This window comes from Anabrus simplex, chromosome 1, assembly GCF_040414725.1.
Source record: "Anabrus simplex isolate iqAnaSimp1 chromosome 1, ASM4041472v1, whole genome shotgun sequence".
Classification (NCBI taxonomy): domain Eukaryota; kingdom Metazoa; phylum Arthropoda; class Insecta; order Orthoptera; family Tettigoniidae; genus Anabrus; species Anabrus simplex.
Window position 1 is genome coordinate 580,632,964 of NC_090265.1, and position 23,479 is coordinate 580,656,442.

Sequence of the window (23,479 nt, forward strand, 5' to 3'; positions counted from 1 at the left end):
TTATTCTAATTAATTACTTATGCTTCAAATTATTTAATTAAATTATTTTGAAATCCAATATTCAACTCATTAGATTTTTACTCTTGTGTCAATTGACCTAGTGTTGTGCACAACACACAATAAAGACTTAAAATTCTCGCATTGTAAAGTTAAACATTTTACATTTTGTGAGCTTAGTTCTTTGACGCGATCCTTGCTTAAGTATTTTCCCTCGAAGCAAAGATCCTAATCTATCTTATTCCGTCATAAAATTGCTTAAAGATTTATAATTGAGCCAAATATGCTCGCCACAAAACAACAAAAAAATCGAAAACTTTACGCGCACAGCGTACACATATCATGACGATATATCACCATGAAAATCACATTTACAAAATATCAGTCATTCATCCATCTCACATTCAAGCTTTGGTCCACGGTAATATTATCAAATAGATTTATCGAAACCTATCTCTTGATTTTTAATTTTAAATTTTATTTGAAATATGAGAGTTTCTCCCGATGACGATATCAGATAAGGGCTACCATTACGATCGTTTGGCGTGTGATTGTAACAGGATTATCACTTTTCCAATGAAATAGATTCCACAATGATGTTCCAGGATAATTTTACAATAGAAATCATCACTACAAATTCCATAGAATTGCCTACAGTCATAGATAAATAAGCATTCGCGCATACGGTCTATGAGTCACGACTACGTTATTTTTAATCTCTATTATCTCAAATTATCGATCAATATGTGCTGCATAAGAAGAAATTATGTTCAAAGACACACTCTCTTCCTTAACTGACTCATGTAATGGAACAACAAATAAAATCCTATCTTAAGATCCATTTACAAGTCTCAAAAATACCAATACAATAAATGCAAAATTTGTGGACATTCAAGCCACGACCAATATTCCAGGCCAACATCTACTTCAATATAGCACACATTAATCACTTATAAGCACAGTAATAATTACACTCATGACCTTTAAACATTCTATTAGACCGTAATAATGTCAATTATTGTTATTATTATTATTATTATTATTATTATTATTATTATTATTATTATTATTATTATTATTATTATTATACGCGCGTGGTCGCGTCATCGTAGGCTATGGTTTAATGAAATCATAGATGACTCTATCCTATCTCGAATCTATGATAAACCACAAAAATCAAGGAAAAATCCTAAATTCACAGAACACGTCGATATTCTGTCCCAAATAATTCAAAAATTATTCCATCATTATTTTATAAATGAAGAAATGTTATCGCGTGGGTCAAATATTTTTAACACTTTCCTCGACTTATCATTGGACAGTGAGAACATGTCACGAAGCATTCACTCAAATAGAACAAAATATAGGTCCCAAATACACTCTCACACACATCAAATCTACCAACACCAGTGAAAGAAGAGTGAAATTCCTAACTACAAAGACTATTAGAAATGATCTCAAATATTCAAGCAAGGACTACGTCTACATAATTATTACAACAGAAAATAGAGAAAAGTATAATTTAAAATTTTAGCTGTAGTAGACTTGGCTTCTGGACTCGGTTGATGATCAGTGAATATTTAACCAAACTCCATCTCCGATATTATTCTCCCCTGGGCTGAATTATGCCTCACATTTTAGTTACACATGGCTGCAGTAGGCGAGGACTTAGGACAGTTACAAACTCCGTCGTAATGTTGAAGTTCCATTCTTCCGAAATAGTTCAGGACTGCTAGTGATCTTCCGTCTTCTGGTGAAAGCTAAAACTAAAAGGTTTGTTTTAGTACTAGTTCCCAACACACACTCGATTCTCCAAGCTGGCGCAGTATTTACGTACTTTAAAATTTCCTCAGATTTATAAAATTAAGGAAATCTGAACTGCTGCGTTTCCAATATTTCAGTATCTCAAAATGTCCTCAGAAGCAGAAAAAATATCATCTTTCATCAAATGAATGCTTGTAATGTTCAACGTCGTATATGCCGTCTCCAATTACACATGTGCTCTTACAACACGATGACTTGTACTTGTACGAAGCAATTATTCACGTAGACAACTGAAGACACAAAAGAGCAAGATTCCCCCAGATACATGGGTATTTATTTCTTCAAGACGTAGGTGTGTTTGTTAGTTGAATTTTATTGGCTGAGATTTAGCGATCGGGCTAACCTTGCGATCCAATTGGTTAAATATCATGACGTCAAAATCTCAAAGTATTGATCGTTTTTGGTCTGGTAGAGTTCTTGTCCACGTGCTACTCATCTGGTGTCTTCAACAAGGCACAAAAAAACCCAGACTGGCTTACACGGCGGGGAAAACCTGTTCCGCTGCGGGCTAGCAGAGACAGTGCAGAGTTGAAATCTCCTTCCTGGATGATAATTATATGCATTGTTCCACCCCAGTAATAAAATATGATTTCCATACAAACCAATAACCAATTTTCAGGGGTGCAGAACATGTTCGAAAAACTGAAATACTTAAACAGAAAACCCATAAGCCGCAAAGTTCTGTGTGTGTGTGTGTGTGTGTGTGTGTGTGTGTGTGTGTGTGTGTGTGTGTGTGTGTGTGTGAATTTACTGCTTCAAGTCAAGACATGCTAAACCTAGTGTTCAGGGGTCAGCTATCAGCGCCAAACGGAGAAATTGGCAACTACTACATATAACAAGCGAATAGCCACATTGCCGAGGCTTAAAGGACCTCGTAGCGGGCTATGATCAAACAAACGAAAGTAACACTCTCGCCAACTACACGATATTTTATAACCTGAACTTGTCCGGTTTTTGGTGGAAAGACATCGGATTAAACCACTTTTCGCAAAAACGGTGAATTTTAACACGCCAAATTCAGTGAGACTTTGGCGGGTTTTGTGGAAATGTGTTATTTCAATAGATGGCTCTAATGAGGTGAACGCGAAATGGTACTTATCTCTGAATGCGCAGTTTTGTACTTGTCCGGTTTTCGCTATAAACCCTTCAATTACTGTACTCTCTTTGTAGAAATAAATACGATGCCAGCATAAATGCTAATATGTCATCCGTATTGAAATAACACAGTTTTAAATACGCGTTCACTTAATGTTTTGAGATCTGCTCTCCCTCCAGTCGAGATTTAACAATGCACTCGTTAACAATGCACCGTATTGTTTTCAATCTTGCGTGTCTCTCAAAATGTTTGCGGTAGCTCTACTCCCAATCGAATGACGCTCTTCAAGATAGATCAGGGCCTCTCAGAGTGCATGCGCCGGTGCATTGCGCGGTGCACGGTGCATAAGACGACTTCGTTAAGTTGACCAGAGTGCAGACACCCACTCCTCGAGATTGAGCAACAGCGCCGTCTCTCTCTTTTCCTACGTCAGTCTCGATCGCTCCGCCTGTTTTCCCCTTCTTCACTCGCTCTGCAGAGCTCGCAATCCGAGCCGAGTTGAGCCGAGCTTAGCCGAGTCACCCCGAGACAAAACGCTGGTTCAAAACTAGCCGAGTAGGACCGATGCACGGTGCACAGAACCTCTGCACCTCGTTTTGCACGCGTGAGATTTTGGACGTTTGAGAGGCCCTGCGGTAGATGCTGACGTCTTATTAGGTCTTGAGATAATTCAAATCCACCATTGATCACATGTCCTCTGTGTACCTTTCCACAACGGCGATCTTTAACATCTCATTTTTTTCTGCTGTGTGTGAATACGCTTTCGTCATTCGATCTTGCTTTTAAAATAATTTCATTGTTAATTTAGACCGTCTGTTTAATTACGAAATGTCTTGATAACACTTCGTGTAGGCAACATTCTCATTAATACAGTAGCCGATTTGAATGAGTCTGACGTCATTTAGTCCTAGTGGTATCAACACTCCTTTCTGAGATAATCTTATATTTACTACGGACAACCAATCGCTCCATATTAATATCATATCAATATTTTTATACCTCTATGACCAGGCTCCTTTGCATCGTTTCCTATCTGTTCTTTGGTGACCTGTTATGTCACGGTGATTTTCTTTAGTGGGAAAGAGGTTTCTGGACCCATTTTGCTGCGTGATTTCTTCTGCGAGTTTCTCACTAACGAAATAAGATGTATTCACCAAGAGTGTTCCTTTCTTTAGCACCAAAAGTAAATAAGAATGCTCTTATGTCTGGACGTTCTGGAGCCATGTGTGATTAATAATTTGTTCAATTTCTGTACATCGACTGGGAACCTTCTCAAGTTACGTAAGCTGAACGCCTGTAATCATGCTATTGTCCATATCAAACTGTGCTTTATGTTGTCACTATTTCCTTTCATCTCCATGGGCAGATTATTGATTTATTTATTAACCTCATGCACAATGCAACCCTTTCAATTTGCAATGACAACGCATTCAACATTGTGTGCGGTTCATGAAGTTGTCCTGTACATTTCCATTTTTCCCTTGTAGTTTAGATTAAATTTGTGATGTTCGTTTACCCCGTCTTTGAATTTGCTATAGAATAACCAATTATTTTCCTCTACTGATAGGATTAATGGGTGCAAATTCAAACATTTATTATATTTTTCTCGTCAAAGCATCCACCCACTTGTTCCTGCCCTAGGTAACAAAACGGGTAGGAGGGGTAGCGGGTTTCGCCGTAGTCAACAACGTACATTCTTACCATTATTTCACTAACAGGCAGAACTAAAAATGCAGGTCTGTGATTGAAAGATGGGCAAGAATCAAAAATGAGGGGAGAGAAGGGCTGGGGGTTCTACTACCATGAACCAAGACAGCGTACAATGCCAGAAATACTCTAGAGAAGAGAGAAACTTCGAGATGAAATTAAAGGAAAAATAATTTAGAAAGGTTCAGATAGCATTGCGAAATTGAAAATTCAACGAAAAACACACAGTTATGAAACGTACGATTCCCTAAAATAAAAATGAAATTAGATATAACTTAAAAAGATTTTCAGCCTCTCGAACACACAAGTTCAATATACATACATAAAGTACAGTTGAACAAGGAATAAAAATACACAATGTTTTAGAATCACAATCAGTAGGAATAATGACAACCTACCATACAAAGTACACAGAAAGCCCACTCAGACGTCAAAAACCATTGACAACGAATCGAACCAACTTTAAACACATCAAGTATCAGGACTGAATACAAGAGCTATTTCTATACCAATGGGCACAACGGATATCAAGACAGAGATACAAATAATTAAACAAGTCGCGAAAGAAAACAATCAACCTCCGGGCACGATATATGAACAAACGAAACCACCCGGAAAACCACACAGGAAAGAGAAAAAAATATTGTTCTTAACAACATTAGCAAGAACACATACAAAATGGCTAATATTTTCAAAACGCAAGGTCTAAAATTAGTCTTTATAAAGAACGATACACTACAAAGACACGTCAGCAAATGCAACCTAAACAAAAGAGGCCCATTCTGCAAATCAGAAGTCTGCGAACTGAGTGCCAAGAACCTAACTGCAGTGTCACATATATAGGTCAAACAAGACCTATTTTTTTGCACAGGATACAAAGAACAGAAAAACGCGTTAAGATACAATCGATATTCAGCCTTCGGAAGGTACATAAGGTACAGTTTGCTTCATTTAACAGGCATCAACACAGACCTAAAAATCGTCCACATCAAAAATATAAGTAAATCTTTGAAAATTAGAAAAGTAATCGAAATTTACATCCCATAAATGATAACGAATGACCATTCATTTTTTAAAATATCTCACCTATTCGCCCTACTTTATTAAAATCTGGACAACATTTACACGTTTTGCATAGCATGCTGTGGGGGTAAAAATCGCCTAACACTCCTACAGCTGGGCGTGAAATATAAAGTAAACAAAAATGAATATAATAATGAATATACTTGAAATCAAACACATCTAAGCAACTCCGAAAGTACATTATAGGTCGTAAAATATTAATCAACATCTCAGTAAGGAATTCTGTCAGATTTCTTTTACACCTAATTAACAGGTAATACGTAAAACCAATTCTAAAAAAGTATACTTTCAAAAATGATCCGAGCAACACCGAGTACTACTGCTAATAATAATACAAAGGGAACACTAGAGGTATAGCACCTGAAGGGGAAGTCCAGCGTATAATTGACCTGGGCAGGGTGAGGGCGTGACGTAATGAGGATCATTGAACTGGCAGCTGGTTTGGATTACAGCCAATGAAAGAGCAACGGGTTTTTCAAACGCCTCGCATTGTAGGTTAGAGTGGATACAAGGCAGGACTTAATTAAGATAAGTTCCAGATTTCAATTTCATACGTGTTTGGTTAGAAACAAAAATATTTCCAAATATTGAGATTGACGTGATAGAATCTGATGACGTTATTTTAGAACGAAACATGTATTTTTGTGTTTAATAGTGTGTGTTTTATTCCTTGTTCAATAGTGTTTTCTACAGGTATGTTATAGTATATTATTCATAATGAACGTGTGTGTTCGACAGACTGAAAAGCTTTTAAGTTGCATCTAATTGAGTCGACACTGAAAAGTATAGCGAGCTTCTTAACAGAATAAAATTAAATTAGGAACAGGAATTAGAAGTAGACACGCCTCAATTATAAAAATGTAGACAATTCAATACAGAATGTGTAACTCAAAATAATTACTTATAAAAAGTGAAAGTCCACCCAAGCAAACTTGCAACGTATCCTGTCTTAATTTCGGCCTAGCTCAGGCTAGAAGCACGTGGTGCGTTCGGATGAGGACAATAAAACCTCTAATGATATACACCAAAGTATAAGGACAGGAAATACGTGCATATTAATCTAGTGAATGAGAACGCACATAATCGGGTAGAATGGATTTATTAAACTGAAAGCATGAATTAAAATCACACCACTAAATAAAGAAATATGTAGAACAAAACGAATAACCGACCATTGGTTAATCAAAGAAACCTGACACGCACATATACATAAATTAACATTATTAACAAACGTTTACAAATAAAAACGGGTATCGAACCCAAGAAATTAGAAACATATCGCTTACATAGAGTATATCTGAATTACATTGTATTTCGTTATGTTGCCTGCCTCCTTAAGTCCCGGGTTCTTTGCCCGAAGGCTCAATTTCTAACCGATCATGAGATATATACATTCCGACCACTCGGACACAAATATATAAAACACTTGTTTAGGACTGCGTCTAAATTACTGAAGGCGTGCAGCCCATTGGTTTTTATGAAGAACCTGGCCGTACAATTCTATCTAAAATCAATTCTCATAGGAATAAAATACTAATAACTATAACACACACACCTATATCTATTATTGCTATGTATTCATTTTCCTCCACATCTACAGTACATGACCTTAATGTTCTATAACGGAGAAAAATAACAATGTCTAACCTTATCAGGATATGATCAATCAATTTGCATTTGCTGACAACAAACAAACCAACCGACAAACCAAAATAAATTTTTATGAAATCATCGACAGACACTGTCAAAAAAGCCCACGGTCAACTTCTTTTCGGAGATCCGTTATCCGTGGGAGTACGACAGCTGTGTGAACACAAAACAAAATGGCATACATGGCATAAAATAAGGTCAAATGAAATAAAGTACACGACAGAACGGCACGGGGTGATTGGCCATCCACATGGAAGCATAATATCCTCCCATTCCTCTCCTGGCTGACCCAGAAAGTCATTACACAATCCACTCCTACATGTCATTATGTGAAACATTACAACTTGCTGAGCCAGACAACGTTGAAACATCCGCTGAGTCAGTGTTCTCTATTCTCTTATGTGTCTTCCTAGTACATTGTTCTACTTCCATTACTCACTATGAAATCATTTTCTAACTACTTGCCATTTAAATAATTGCAAGCTTAATCCAGCAGTACAATATAATATTACACTATTTACCAACCATTGCAATCACCATCACTCTTAATCATACCTGACCATCTTGCGTTATCATCTACCAACTTAAGTACGAACACACACTATTAAAATAACAATTCCTCAATTTACAATTCACTCCACTCACCTTCCAGCTTAATCCTTCTCTTCTTCGTCAGACCAGACTCCACACATCTACCCCGTATAAACATATTGCCATTGAAATATATACAACCACAATCACATATTGATTTCAATCCTTCTAGTCACTCCCTGTATACCACCAATTCAACCTCTTATTCCACATCTTTCTAACCATCACTTTTCCTCATAAACACGCGTTACTTCCTCCCACCACTCCAATTACATCCACTCACCCCTTTCTACAACATACATTAAATTTTTAACCATCTTTGGCCACACTCACTCTTAGCAACAATCACTCAAAATACCGACGCATACCACCAAATCAACTTCTTATACCAATAACCACCCCACTCCGTCACCTTCCAACTTGTTAACAAACACTTCCACATATAATTCAAATCCACTTAAGTATAATCAGACCTCAAAACCATACTTAATCATCAACTATACATTAAAAAACGTTAACAAGCACACTCCAACACCTACAAATTTCTACATACTCTTTTCAAACTAGACCATCTTTCACAATTTACAATCACCCCAAATACACTGACTGACAGAGCAAATGCAACACCAAGAAGGAGTGGTCAGAACTTTATGCCAATTGCAGGGTAGACTGACGTCACTGAGGTATGCTCATGATGTGAAATGCGCCGCTGTGCTGCGCACGTAGCGAACGATAAATGGGACACGGCGTTGACGAATGGCCCATTTCGTACCGTGATTTCTCAGCCGACAGTCATTGTAGAACGTGTTGTCGTGTGCCACAGGACACGTGTATAGCTAAGAATGCCAGGCCGCCGTCAACGGAGGCACTTCCAGCAGACAGACAACTTTACGAGGGGTATGGTGATCGGGCTGAGAAGGGCAGGTTGGTCGCTTCGTCAAATCGCAGCCGATACCCATAGGGATGTGTCCACGGTGCAGCGCCTGTGGCGAAGATGGTTGGCGCAGGGACATGTGGCAAGTGCGAGGGGTCCAGGCGCAGCCCGAGTGACGTCAGCACGCGAGGATCGGCGCATCCGCCGCCAAGCGGTGGCAGCCCCGCACGCCACGTCAACCGCCATTCTTCAGCATGTGCAAGACACCCTGGCTGTTCCAATATCGACCAAAACAATTTCCCGTCGATTGGTTGAAGGAGGCCTGCACTCCCGGCGTCCGCTCAGAAGACTACCATTGACTCCACAGCATAGACGTGCACGCCTGGCATGGTGCCGGGCTAGAGCGACTTGGATGAGGGAATGGCGGAACGTCGTGTTCTCCGATGAGTCACGCTTCTGTTCTGTCAGTGATAATCACCACAGACGAGTGTGGCGTCGGCGTGGAGAAAGGTCAAATCCGGCAGTAACTGTGGAGCGCCCTACCGCTAGACAACGCGGCATCATGGTTTGGGGCGCTATTGCATATGATTCCACGTCACCTCTAGTGCGTATTCAAGGCACGTTAAATGCCCACCGCTACGTGCAGCATGTGCTGCGGCCGGTGGCACTCCCGTACCTTCAGGGGCTGCCCAATGCTCTGTTTCAGCAGGATAATGCCCGCCCACACACAGCTCGCATCTCCCAACAGGCTCTACGAGGTGTATTGATGCTTCCGTGGCCAGCGTATTCTCCGGATCTCTCACCAATCGAACACGTGTGGGATCTCATTGGACGCCGTTTGCAAACTCTGTCCCAGCCTCGTACGGACGACCAACTGTGGCAAATGGTTGACAGAGAATGGAGAACCATCCCTCAGGACACCATCCGCACTCTTATTGACTCTGTACCTCGACGTGTTTCTGCGTGCATCGCCGCTCGCGGTGGTCCTACATCCTACTGAGTCGATGCCGTGCGCATTGTGTAACCTGCATATCGGTTTGAAATAAACATCAATTATTCGTCCGTGCCGTCTCTGTTTTTCCCCAACTTTCATCCCTTTAGAACCACTTCTTCTTGGTGTTGCATTTGCTCTGTCAGTCAGTGTATCACTCCAGATAACACCCAGCCAACTCCACTCTCCTTGCAGCTTAATCCTTAAATCTACTTAGCTGTAATCACCCTTAACAAAATCACACTTAACAATTAAATTCACTATACATTTTAAATCCAATTCACCCAACATATAAAATCCTCACAGTCACTATAACTTACTCCTTCTTAACCAAACGAATCATCTTACCTTATATTACCACCAAATCGTCAACCATTCCCTTACGTACTTACTACCTTTGCTTGACTTTCTACTTCTTGTTACTATGCCCTCATCAATTTTTTTTGCCTTCCCCACAGATCCCTTAAGCTCCTGCTCCTCCCTTTTATCATAAGCAGTTCTATTCTCTCCCTGTCAGACCTTTCCTTTTCACTGTGTCTAACCATTTCTTCACTGTGTTCACCTCTCAGATCAAAATGTACAAGTCCGGCATGAAATAATCCAAGGGAAAATCATCCGCATAAGATCAGAGTCTCCATTCAAGGACTAACATAAATGATAATGAAAAACAAAAGGGAACGGAAAACAATGCGTCCCATGCCAGGGAACAGGACAACAGTATCGCGTAACTGTCGGCTTGCGTTCTGAAGATTGCGAATTCGAATCCCACCATCGGAAGCCATGAAGATGGTTCTCTACGATTTTCTACGGTTTCTTATTTACACACCAGGCAGATTTTGTGGCTGTACCTTAATTAAGGCAGGCCACTACCTTGCCAGTCCTAGCCATTTTTCATGCTACCGTCGCCGAAAATATTTTAGGTCTTCGTGCGACGTTAAATCACTACTAAAAAAGAAAAAAGCATAAGAAGATTCACATCCTATGTTAAGAATTGAAGAGAAACATATAATTAACCCTAGCCCGAGATAAACATATTAAAGGGGATACATCCAGAAATAAGAAATATAACGGTAATGCTAAAATAAAAAGTTTCAAACAGATACTACCAGATCTTATAAAAATTTAAATTACTGTCTTAAAATTGAATGGCATTACCGGGATAAATCTTACTAATCACCGCAGTAGCATCTGATAATTAATTTAAATTATAATATATCAAATAATGTGGGAGTAAAAGAGCAGGGCTGCTATAATGGTGTGGAATATTATTAATTGACTGAAATTTCTGGTTCATTTTCATGGGAGGATGTTCCACTAATTTTAACAGAATCAATATCACCAAATAATAAAATAATAACATTTTCACGCCTATACGATGGTAACTTACATAACCCTCTCTCATCTGACCCTCACGATTACGCTGGTTAGTTTCTAAAGAAATCTGGGGCTCTGAGGAGTCACTTTTGCCACACAAACTGGACCAGAATCATTACGGTTCTCGCGGTGTGTTTCAATTTTTTTTTTGTTGCTGTGGTTCAACATAATTGACCAGATTTAGGCCTAGAATTTGTGTATGCAAAAGGAGAATCGAAACTCACTATTTCAAGTGTTTTGTCTATCTGTGTTTCTCCAAGGAAGACAACACTGTTTTGAAATGTTCCAACATTCGATGTGCTGGCTTGACGTTAAAAGCACTAGCGAAAAGAAGTTCTACTGAAGTGTAATGTTGAGAAATGAACTGTCAGAAATAGATGTAGCAGAACATATGATCGAACTGCCCGGAATTACGTTACTCTGCTATTTGCTTTACGTCGCACCGACACAGATATGTCTTTTGGCGACAATGGAATAGGATAGGCCTAGGAATTGGAAGGAAGCGGCCGTGGCCTTATTTAAGGGACAGCCCCGGCATTTGCCTGGTGTGGAAATGGGAAACCATGGAAAACCATGTTCAGGGCTGCCGACAGTGGGGCTCGGAATTATGTTAAAACTTGTCAGTAGTATAATTCGTTGTTATTATTTAGTGTTGATTCCCAAAAGAATTAGTTAGGAACTATTTAAAATATTTCACTTGTAGCACCGGTTTGTGTCAAATAATAGGAAAACTTGCTCAATAAACACTTAACCAGCACAGTTATTTTCGTGCCTCTCCGGAACACGCGTGGCATATATAAGGTCTTCGACATTTTAATGTTGAAAGCATTTCCTAGAAGATAAAGCAGGGGTCCCACACTACCGAAAGTTGAAGGGCTAAAGGGGTAAAGGGCTAAAGGGCCCGGAAAGTTTTCAAGTTGTGAGTCTTGGATAGCGCTAACAAACTAAGAAACAAATTTTAAAAATAACTTCTGGCCTAAATCCAGTTGCGGAAAAACAACTTGTTCTATTTTTTATTCAAATCCTAGCCAAATTAACTAATTTACATAGTTCTTTCTGTAATGTGTTCCTTGGTTCATTACCCTCAGTTTTTTATCTACTTGAAAAATGCCCATACCGAATGTAGTTATAAAGGCTCAGGTTAAACTCTGTATTGACTCAAATTAATGCTCGTAGTGGTGCTTAAGCGAAACAATGCATTGACTCACATTAGCGCTCGTAGTGGTAGGAAAAGGTAAACTGCTAATCAAATCGACCTTATAACGATGATTAAGGAAAGGATTGTAATATATAGGAATAATTAAAGAATATGTTATCATACTTTATTATATTTTATTTAACGGACATAAAATTCGTAGCTACTATCCCTAGTATGTTTTAAACATTGAGTTGCTTGGGTGAAGGGCATTTCGAAAATAACTTCCGCCCTAAATGAAGTTCCGGAAAAATAGCCTAAAACCGGTTGTTTCTTTACTCGTATTCTTTCTCATCCAAATCCTAGCCAAATTAACTTAGACTTAACGTGGATTTTTTCCAGACCTTGTACCCATTGCAAAAATGTAATTTCAAAGATAAAAACATCAGGAGATTTCAGGTGGAAAATAACAATTAAACACTGTTGCAGATTTAAATAATTTTCCATCGTCATTTGCTGGATGCGTACAGTATACAGTTTGATAACCGGGATCTAAAGACAGATTTTTCAGCACTCATCACGATGCGCAGTTTCGTGAGTTCCATCTTTTTGGCAGCACGACGCGGAGTGACGTCACTATATTGGCGTGTTTCTGAACACGTACGCAGCGATGGCGCGGGAAGAATATAAGACATATTCGCTACATGCGAATTAGGTAAGAGCGAATATTATAAAGTCAAAGGACTAATAAAAAATACCGCTCCATTGTTTCGAGAGTTTTTTATTATGTAGAATTGCTGAAGTAGTATGCAAGAAAAAACTTACTCATGAATGGAAGTTTATAATGACACTAATTTCAGATACACATCACAGGAAGTCGAAATAAAAAATAATAATTGATTGTTATACCTGTGTAAATAAGTGGAATCAAAGATAAGGCTGTTTGCAGATGATGTTATTCTGTATAGAGTAATAAATTACAAGATTGTGAGCGGCTGCAGGGTGACCTCGATAGTGTTGTGAGATGGACGGTGGGCACTGGTATGATGATAAACGGGGATAAATGTCAGGCTGTGAGTTTCACAAACAGGAAAAGTCCTCTCATTTTGAATTACTGCGTTGATGGGGTGAAAGTTCCCTTTGGGGATCATTGTATTCGTTTATAGGAAGGGGAGTTGGAATACCTTACCAAGGGAGATGTTCAATAAATTTCCAATTTCTTTGCAATCACTTAAGAAAAGCTAGGAAAACAACAGATAGCGAATCTACCACCTGGGCGACTGCCCTAAATGCAGATTGATTGATTGATTGATTGATTGATTGATTGATTGATTGATTGATTGATTGATTGATTGATTGATTGATTGATTGATTGATTGATTGATTGATTGATTGATTGATTGATTGATTGATTGATTGATTGATTGATTGATTGATTGATTGATTGATTGATTGATTGATTGATTGATTGATTGATTGATTGATTGATTGATTGATTGATTGATTGATTGATTGATTGATTGATTGATTGATTGATTGATTGATTGATTGATTGATTGATTGATTGATTGATTGATTGATTGATTGATTGATTGATTGATTGATTGATTGATTGATTGATTGATTGATTGATTGATTGATTGATTGATTGATTGATTGATTGATTGATTGATTGATTGATTGATTGATTGATTGATTGATTGATTGATTGATTGATTGATTGATTGATTGATTGATTGATTGATTGATTGATTGATTGATTGATTGATTGATTGATTGATTGATTGATTGATTGATTGATTGATTGATTGATTGATTGATTGATTGATTGATTGATTGATTGATTGATTGATTGATTGATTGATTGATTGATTGATTGATTGATTGATTGATTGATTGATTGATTGATTGATTGATTGATTGATTGATTGATTGATTGATTGATTGATTGATTGATTGATTGATTGATTGATTGATTGATTGATTGATTGATTGATTGATTGATTGATTGATTGATTGATTGATTGATTGATTGATTGATTGATTGATTGATTGATTGATTGATTGATTGATTGATTGATTGATTGATTGATTGATTGATTGATTGATTGATTGATTGATTGATTGATTGATTGATTGATTGATTGATTGATTGATTGATTGATTGATTGATTGATTGATTGATTGATTGATTGATTGATTGATTGATTGATTGATTGATTGATTGATTGATTGATTGATTGATTGATTGATTGATTGATTGATTGATTGATTGATTGATTGATTGATTGATTGATTGATTGATTGATTGATTGATTGATTGATTGATTGATTGATTGATTGATTGATTGATTGATTGATTGATTGATTGATTGATTGATTGATTGATTGATTGATTGATTGATTGATTGATTGATTGATTGATTGATTGATTGATTGATTGATTGATTGATTGATTGATTGATTGATTGATTGATTGATTGATTGATTGATTGATTGATTGATTGATTGATTGATTGATTGATTGATTGATTGATTGATTGATTGATTGATTGATTGATTGATTGATTGATTGATTGATTGATTGATTGATTGATTGATTGATTGATTGATTGATTGATTGATTGATTGATTGATTGATTGATTGATTGATTGATTGATTGATTGATTGATTGATTGATTGATTGATTGATTGATTTTATATTGATAACCAATATAGAGTACAACGTCAGTACATGCGAAATTATCATTTAAATTCTCACAAATGCAAGTTATAGTAAATATGAATGGGTGAAATTAGAGTTATTTCAAATAAATACATATGAAGATTATGATCAATTCGAGTGTCACCGTAAAGTGGTGATCGTAGATGACACGTACACCCCCTGTGTAGTCCTTGTGGTAGTCCTTTGTAGTGAGCATACGTGTGTAGTGGGTGTGCGGCGAGTATTCAGGGGGTATTCCAGTATACCAGTAATCCACGTTGCCCTTAATTCCGCCAGCGACTGCATTTGCAACTGCGCCCGACATTGCGTCTATGACTTTGTTTAAATTTTCCTCAAAATCATCACTATCCATATCATCCCGGTGCCATTTATTTAACCCTGTGGTATTCATTGTTTTGAAACTGAGCGGATCCCTAGAATCCACCAGTTCGTCATCGTAATACTCGGCTTTCGTCATATTATCTACCACTGTTGCAAGTTCTTCTGTCACTTCACTTTCTGATTCGTATTGGGAGGTTTGTTCATATCTGGTAGGTCTGTATACCTTACGAGACTTCGTTGCCGTGGTCGGTGAAGTTTTGTACGTTACCTTCAGCGGCACGCTCGATTTAGGTTTGTGCATTGCATATATTTTCGTACTGGGTGTGCGCACTCGGGCTTTAACTCTTGTTTCAAGTTTTATCTGTGGCCTTGCTATAACCTCACACATAAAAGGACACATTGCCATAATTAACATCATTACCAGAATGCATCGCATGTTGCTATGATAAGGTGACAATGGAACAAATTTAAACAATTGAACGACGTAAGTACAGTCATGCGAACGTAACCTTGAAGATAGGGGAGGCACAGTTAAATCCGACGTACTGTAGTTATGTTTTCAGCTTTTTACAGACCGTGTCTGCGTGTTCCTTAACTCAGAAAGGACTGAAGACTTTTGTTTCGTAGAATAATGTTATTACAAGTAGAAAGGACTGCTCGTTATATACAACGCACTGACATGGTCTGCTTATAGAGTAAGACCAACTGCGTGTCATGGTTGTGACCAACGTCAACTATACAGAACAGTGGTGAAGATATACTGTCTAATGTGCAAAGTCTAAACAGAGCAGGAATATTATGACCAACAGCCAGTACGTATAATATGGAGTACAAAGTGTATTAATCAAAGTTTAAAGAGTTGCAAAAGGTGGTGCAATACAGTTACATTTAGTGTGCATCCATGCTACTGCCCACACCTCACCGCATTAATTTTGAAGCAGGAAGTGCTCTAAAGGAAGTTTTACCCTGCCTACGGCTATTGAAACACAAGGTGCAAAGCATTTGAGCTTGGCTTGAAAGTGGTCATGGTACGACGCATGACGTATGTGTAGACCATGTGACAATGAGAATCCATAAAAGCGCTTGTATCCTGAGTCAGTCAGTCAGTCTTAGTCAGAGGAATACGGAGTCTTCAGTGATCAGATGAATTGGATGTTCGTGGTGTGTTCCGTGTAAATGTTTGGTCGAGTCGGCTTGTGTCGTCTCTGTGACGACCGAAGATAGAGTGTCTTTGAGATCTAGATTAACAGTGCGGTGAGCAACAGTACAAGGAAATTGTATGTTCAATCAATCAATCAATCAATCAATCAATCAATCAATCAATCAATCAATTAATTAATTCTGATCTGCATTTAGGGCAGTCGCCCAGGTGGCAGATTCCCTAGCCTTTTCTTAAATAATTGCAAAGAAATTGGAAATTTATTGAACATCTCCCTTGGTAAGTTATTCCAATCCCTAACTCCCCTTCCTATAAAAGAATATTTGCCCAAATTTGTCATCTTGATTTTCAACTCTATCTTCATATTGTGATCTTTCCTACTTTTAACGACACCACTCAAACTTCGTCTACTGATGTCCTCCCACGTCATCTCTCCACTGACAATTCGGAACATACCACTTAGTCGAGCAGCGGGTCGCCTTTCTCCCAAGTCTTCCCAGCCCAAACTTTGCAACATTTTTGTAACGCTACTCTTTTGTCGGAAATCGCCCAGAACAGACCGAGCTGTTTTTCTTTGGATTGTTTCCAGTTCCCGTATCAAGTAATCCTGGTGAGGGTCCCATACATTGGAACCATGCTCTAGTTTTGGTCTCACCAGAGACAAATATGCTCTCTCCTTTACATCCTTACTACAACCCCTAAATACCCTCATAACCATTTGCAGAGATCTGTACCCTTTATTTACAATCATATTTATGTGATTACCCCAATGAAGATCATTCCTTATATTAATACGTAGATGTTTACAATGATCCCCAAAGGGAACATTCACCCCATCAACGCAGTAATTAAAACTGAGAGGACGTTTCCTATTTGTGAAAGTCACAACCTGTCTTTTAATACCGCTTATCATCATACGATTGCCTACTGTCCATCTTACAACAATATCGAGGTCATTTTGCAGTTGCTCACAATCTTGTAACTTATTTATTACTGTGTACAGAATAACATCATCTACAAAAAGCCTTATCTCTGATTCCACTTCTTTACACATATCGTTGATATATATAAGGAAACATAAAGGTCCAATAAATACTGCCTTGAGGAATTCCCCTCTTAATTATTACAGGGACAGATGAAGCTTCACCTATTCTAGTTCTATGAGTTCTATTTTCTATAAACAGAGCCACCATTCAGTCACTCTTTTGTCAAGTCCAATTGCACTCAATTTTCCCAGTCGTCTCCCATGATCTACTCTATCAAATGCCTTAGACAGGTCAATCGCGATACAGTCCAACTGACCTCCTGAATCCAGGATATCTGCTATATATTGCTGGAATCCTACAATCTGGGCTTCAGTCGAATAACATTTCCTAAACTCAAACTGCCTTCTGTCAAACCAGTTATTAATTTCGCATACATGTCTTATATAATCAGAAAGAATGCTTTCCCAAAGCTTACATGCAATGCATGTCAAACTGACTGGCCTATAATTTTCAGCTTTATGTCTATCACCCTTTCCTTTACACACAGGGGCTACTATAGCAACTCTCCATTCATTTGGTAAAGTTCCTTCATGCAAACAATAAATCAAATAAGTACTTCAGATATGGTACTATATCCCAACCCATTGTCTTTAGTATATCCCCCGAAACGTTATCAAATCCAACTGCCTTTCTAGTTTTCAAGTATTGTATCTTACTGTAAATGTCATTGCTGTCATAGGTAAATTTTAATTCTTCTTTAGTTTTAATCACCTCCTCTATCTGGACATTATCCTTGTAACCAACAATCTTTACATACTGCTGGCTGAATACTTCTGCCTTTTGAAGATCCTCTAAAGCAATAGGGTGCTGCGTCAGCATTTTCCGAAGAGGTCATTGACCCCTAGTTTTACGGATACGGCGGCATGAGGTCATTGACTCCTGATATAGTAGTAGGGCAATAGTGATTCGCGGATTTTGCATAAGAGAGAAAGCCTAACCTCATAGACGCCATCTTGGAGGGGCCTAACCTCAATTCTACGGCCAGGTGCCCTTCTCGGATTTTGCATAAGAGAGCAGGACTAACCTCACAGACGCCATCTTGGAGGCGCCTAACCTAACGTTTACGGCCAGATGCCCTTCCCGACGGGGCTTTTTGCATAAGAGAGAAAGCCTACACTCACAGTCGCCACCTTGGAGGGGTCTAACCTCAATTTTAGGGCAGATGCTTTTCCCGACGCCAGCAGCCGTCGTCTAGGAGGGGCCTAACCTCACTTTTACAGCTAGATGCCCTTCATGACGCCATCTTGAGTAGTAGGACAATGGGGATTCTCGCGATGCCGTCTTTAGTACGAGGGCCATGTGGATTTGCGTAGGAGAGCAAGCCTAACCTCATGAAGGTGCCTAACCTCACTTTTACGGTTAGATACCCTTCCCTTACGACATCTTCAGTTGTAGGGCAATGGGGATTCTCGCGACCCCATCTTAAATAGCTGGGCAATGCGGATTCACGTAAGACAGCAAGCCTAACCTCATGGAGGGGCCTAACCTATCTTTCACGGTCAGATGACTTTCCCGACGAAATCTGGAGTAGTAGAGCAATGGGGATTCTCGCGACGCCGTCTTAAGTAGTTGGGCAATGTGAATTCGCTTAAGAGAGCATGCCTAAGCTCGTGGAGGACATCACTTTTACGGCCAGAAAAACTTCCCGACGCCATCTTGTGTAGTAGGGTAATGGGGATTCGCGGAAATTGCAGACGCCGTCTTGAGTATTAGGGCAATGGGGGATTCGCATAAGAGGGCATGCGAAACCTCATGGATGGATTCTAACTACACGGGATCAATTTTAGGTCAGATCCCCTAACAGACGCCATTTCGGAGGGACGCTAACTACACAGGGCTCAGTTTTACGGTCAGATGACCTTCCCGTCGCCATTTTGATTCTCCATCAGAGAGGGCACATATCGCCTAACCTAGTTTTACGGCCAGATCCCCTTCCCGACGTAATCTAGAAGGGGCCTAAATACGCAGGGCCCAGTTTTATGGTCAGAAGCCCTTCCCGACACAATTTTGGAGGTTACAGTTTTACGGTCAGATGACCTTCCGTCGACATTTCGATCCTCCCACCAGAGGGGGCACATATGGCCTAATCTAGTTTTATGGCCAGATGCCCTACCCGACGTCATCTAGGAGGGACCTAACTTCACAGTCGCTATATTGGGGCCAGTTTTACTGACAGATGACACTCCCGACGCCATCTTGGAGGGGCCTAAGTACACAGGGCTTTGAGGCCCAGTTTTACGGGCAGATGTCCTTCCCGCCGCCATTTCGGAGGGGCCAAACTACACAGTCGCCATCTTGGGCCCAGTTTTACGGTCAGATGCTCCTCCCATTGCCATGTTGGAGGGGTCTAACTACACAGTCACCATCTGTGAGTTTAAAAGGGGCCAGTTCAAGGCTTTATATCTCCATTGTTCACCTGTGTTATCGATTGGTCTGCTCATGACTTTACATCGCCATCCGACGGATAAATAACGTGACGTCACAGTCATTGCCTTGCGTACGAGAGCAAGCCTAACCACACAGACGCCATTTTTAAGAGCCCTACCCTCACAGACACTGTTTTGGTGGGGTCTGGCCCAGTTTTCCTCTGCTTAAGGCTTTACGTCTCGATCCGATCGACAAATAACGTGATGTTACAGCGTGAGTGATTTTAAAAGAGGTCAGCTCATGGCTCTACGCCTCTATCCGACAGTAACGAACAAGTCTAAACATGCATAACCATGACGACGTGATCTTATGCTCGAGGCTTTACGCCCCCCATCCGACGCGACTGAGCACGAGCTATACTAAGACCATTCTGTTTTAACCTGCAGCAATGACGTCGACATAGTTATGCATATTGAGACATTCGTTATCAAGGTTACTCTCTAGTAAACTTAAGATTTTATTGACGGTATGAGTCAGGCCCCGATTTCAAGTAGTTAGCGCCCTGGCCAAACAATATTCAGCCGCCCCACACGCCTATGCTCGTTTTCCTGTTCCTTTAAAAAATAATTGTTTAAAAAATAAATATTACAAGATTATGAGTTTTAAAACAGCACATTATGCAAATACAGTTAATTCTCATATTTAAACTTATCAAGCCAATTACAGGTAACAGCCAAATAAAAATCAGGCTGTTTTTATTTTTATTTGAAAAGCCGTTGGTTCAGTTTGATAGTTTGTATGTAAATAATTTAAGAAATAAGACACATTCCCTTCATAAAATTTAAATATATAGATTAAATTGAGTTTTTAAAGTTTTTTAGAATAGTTTAAAGTGTTTTATATAGGCTAATAAAATAATTGGAATAATTTGTGGAATGTAAAATTAATTTGAGTGTAATGAATTTAAGACGTAATTCCCGCAGGTCATAATTACTCGATCCGCCCGTCACCCCCCCCCCCCCAACCCCACCTTCAAAAACTGGCGCCCTGGGCAAATGCCCAGTCCGCCCATTTGTAAATCGGGGCCTGGTATGAGTGTGAAGTTCTCTTTAGTCTCTGAGATAATGTGATAGAGAATAGAGCGCTTTATTCTATCACGACATGAACATTAATAGTTGATGTACATGTCTTCAAAGTAAACGGCAACAAATTTGTGTTCAAAGAGGTGGCTATGTTGGATTCCACTGTGTTGTGCGCGCCAAAATTCGTCAGTTTAGCATTTAGCCCACCTTCCCCTTACAGTATGAAGACAGATGAAGACAAATAGCAGACGCAATGGATTGAAAAAATTAGGTCTGCAGTGGGAAGAAAGAGGAATACCCTATCGCTTTCTACCTATGTTCATGAACGCTCATTTGTCAAGAGAAGGTCTTGTTTTTTAAAGGGTTGTGAAAGAGAGGAGTGGCTGCGTGAGTATCTACCATCAACGTGATAGGTTATCGACATACATGAATTAGGATGTCCATCATTGAAAACTCTTCACAAGGAGCAAAGTGGAGGAACAATTAAACAGGCCTTATGACATGTGTGCATGCTCTTTAATCGGTTGTGTTGTACTGCATGCCTGGAAGTAAACAACATATGTAAATTGCAGTGTCGAAATGACGACAGTGTGAAAGAAACATTTGTAGGGTAAAGACATCATGTCATTTCTATCTGATAGTAAGTGTAACGCAGTTGAAAAGGCAATCGTTAAGTTTTGTGCTTGCAAAAAGAAACTTAAAACTTTTACTGAAGAAGAGTTGAATGAATTACCAAAAGCAGTTTTATTCAGTGTAGCTGCGAAAGCTGTAAAGAACATCAAAGTATTTAGCAGTGTTATTTTTCGAGACAGTGCGTGTGAACCAGACTAATTTCGCAAGCAAAGCATTTAATTTCTTCTAACAAATTGAAGTAATTGATATTCAGTGTTAAATAAATTTCGTAAATACTTGCAAAATGATTGCCAATTCGTAGAACTCTATAACTAATTTTGCTGTATTCTTCGAAAGCCCAAGTGAACTACTTTGTGCCAAGTATCACGTACTTTAATTTATTTGCGTGTTCTATTCCATTGACCTTCGACCGAATGGAAGTTTACTGCCTTATTTTCTCAAGTGACCAGTTTATTTTCGGGTACGATTCCACTGACATTCGACTGCATGAAAGTTTACTGCCTTATTAGTTCAAGTGATCAGGTTATTTGCGAGGTCGATTCCATTGACATTCGACCGCATGAAAGTTAATTTCTCTATTGTTTTCAATGAACAGTTTATTGGTCTTAAAGAAACATTTCTTTTCGATTTCATCAGTTCGGAAGTTACACTCCAGACCAACACGTCCGATGTGTCCAAGGGCTTAAATACGTGTGTTCACGTTATTCTTCAGAGTGAGTGATCTCGGTGAACCAAACTACTAGACTTCCAAGACCTTCAAGAACTTCCAGAATTTCTAGAACTTCTAGAACATATAGAGCTTACCTCGCTGGAGGATACGTGGTTCCATGCTGCCGTGAGCTGATCCTTGGTGAGGACGAGAGGATTAGCGCAACAACTCGCGACATCCCGATCCACAGGATGGAGAAAGGATACACCCAATTCATCTGCTACTGTAATGAGGTGATATGAATTGAATTTTCACAATAAAACAAACAGTTGTGTCTGTGCATTCACTATTTTGGCGAAATTTTCGTACAGCGATCTGTTTAAGGGGTAATACTGACCATCTGCATATTTTTTAGCTATAGTTTCCAGAAAGTCCTAAATTGTACACCCCCCCCCCGCTCCCAAAATCAAGATTGCGACACAATCGGCCAGACGAGCTAGAAAATTGAAATTAGGTAAAATTATACGTTTTAGCCTCTAACCGACGGAAAACTTCCAAGATCTTTAGATTTTTAACTTTTATCAACGAAGAATATCGAAATATGGAGGCAATTTTAATAACTGTGCAGACCTTCGTTTCGAGGTATGGCACAATATCCGTTCAATTTTGAGTGATCTACAACTTTGGTCCTATGACATTGGTCGTCTCTCCCCCTTATACGTTAGATTTGGCTATATTTCTCAACTGTTCGTAAATTTTGTGCCTTTTACACATATATTTCGTAGTTTGACACACTTATAGAAAAGATAGTGTCATAAAATTGGACACGCACATTCACACGACCATTGGCTATATGTGAACCGAATTTCATGATTCTAGCTTCCACATAAGTATGTGAAAAATAAAATAAAACATTGAAGTACCCAAATTTCACCACATTCAAATACCGTAACTCAATCGAACCCATAAATATTTGAGATACGAGAAAATGTTTTATGACCAGACATTTAGAGCGATAAATGTGGCATCCGATGGTGCAAACCGTTTGTTGACATGATATACCATTTAGGAGCAGTAAATCTCGAAATGAAGGTCTGCACTTACAAACACGACCACGCTTATCTCTCATCGATATACGTAAAATGGTAACTACCGTGAGTCTGTACTTTGACCA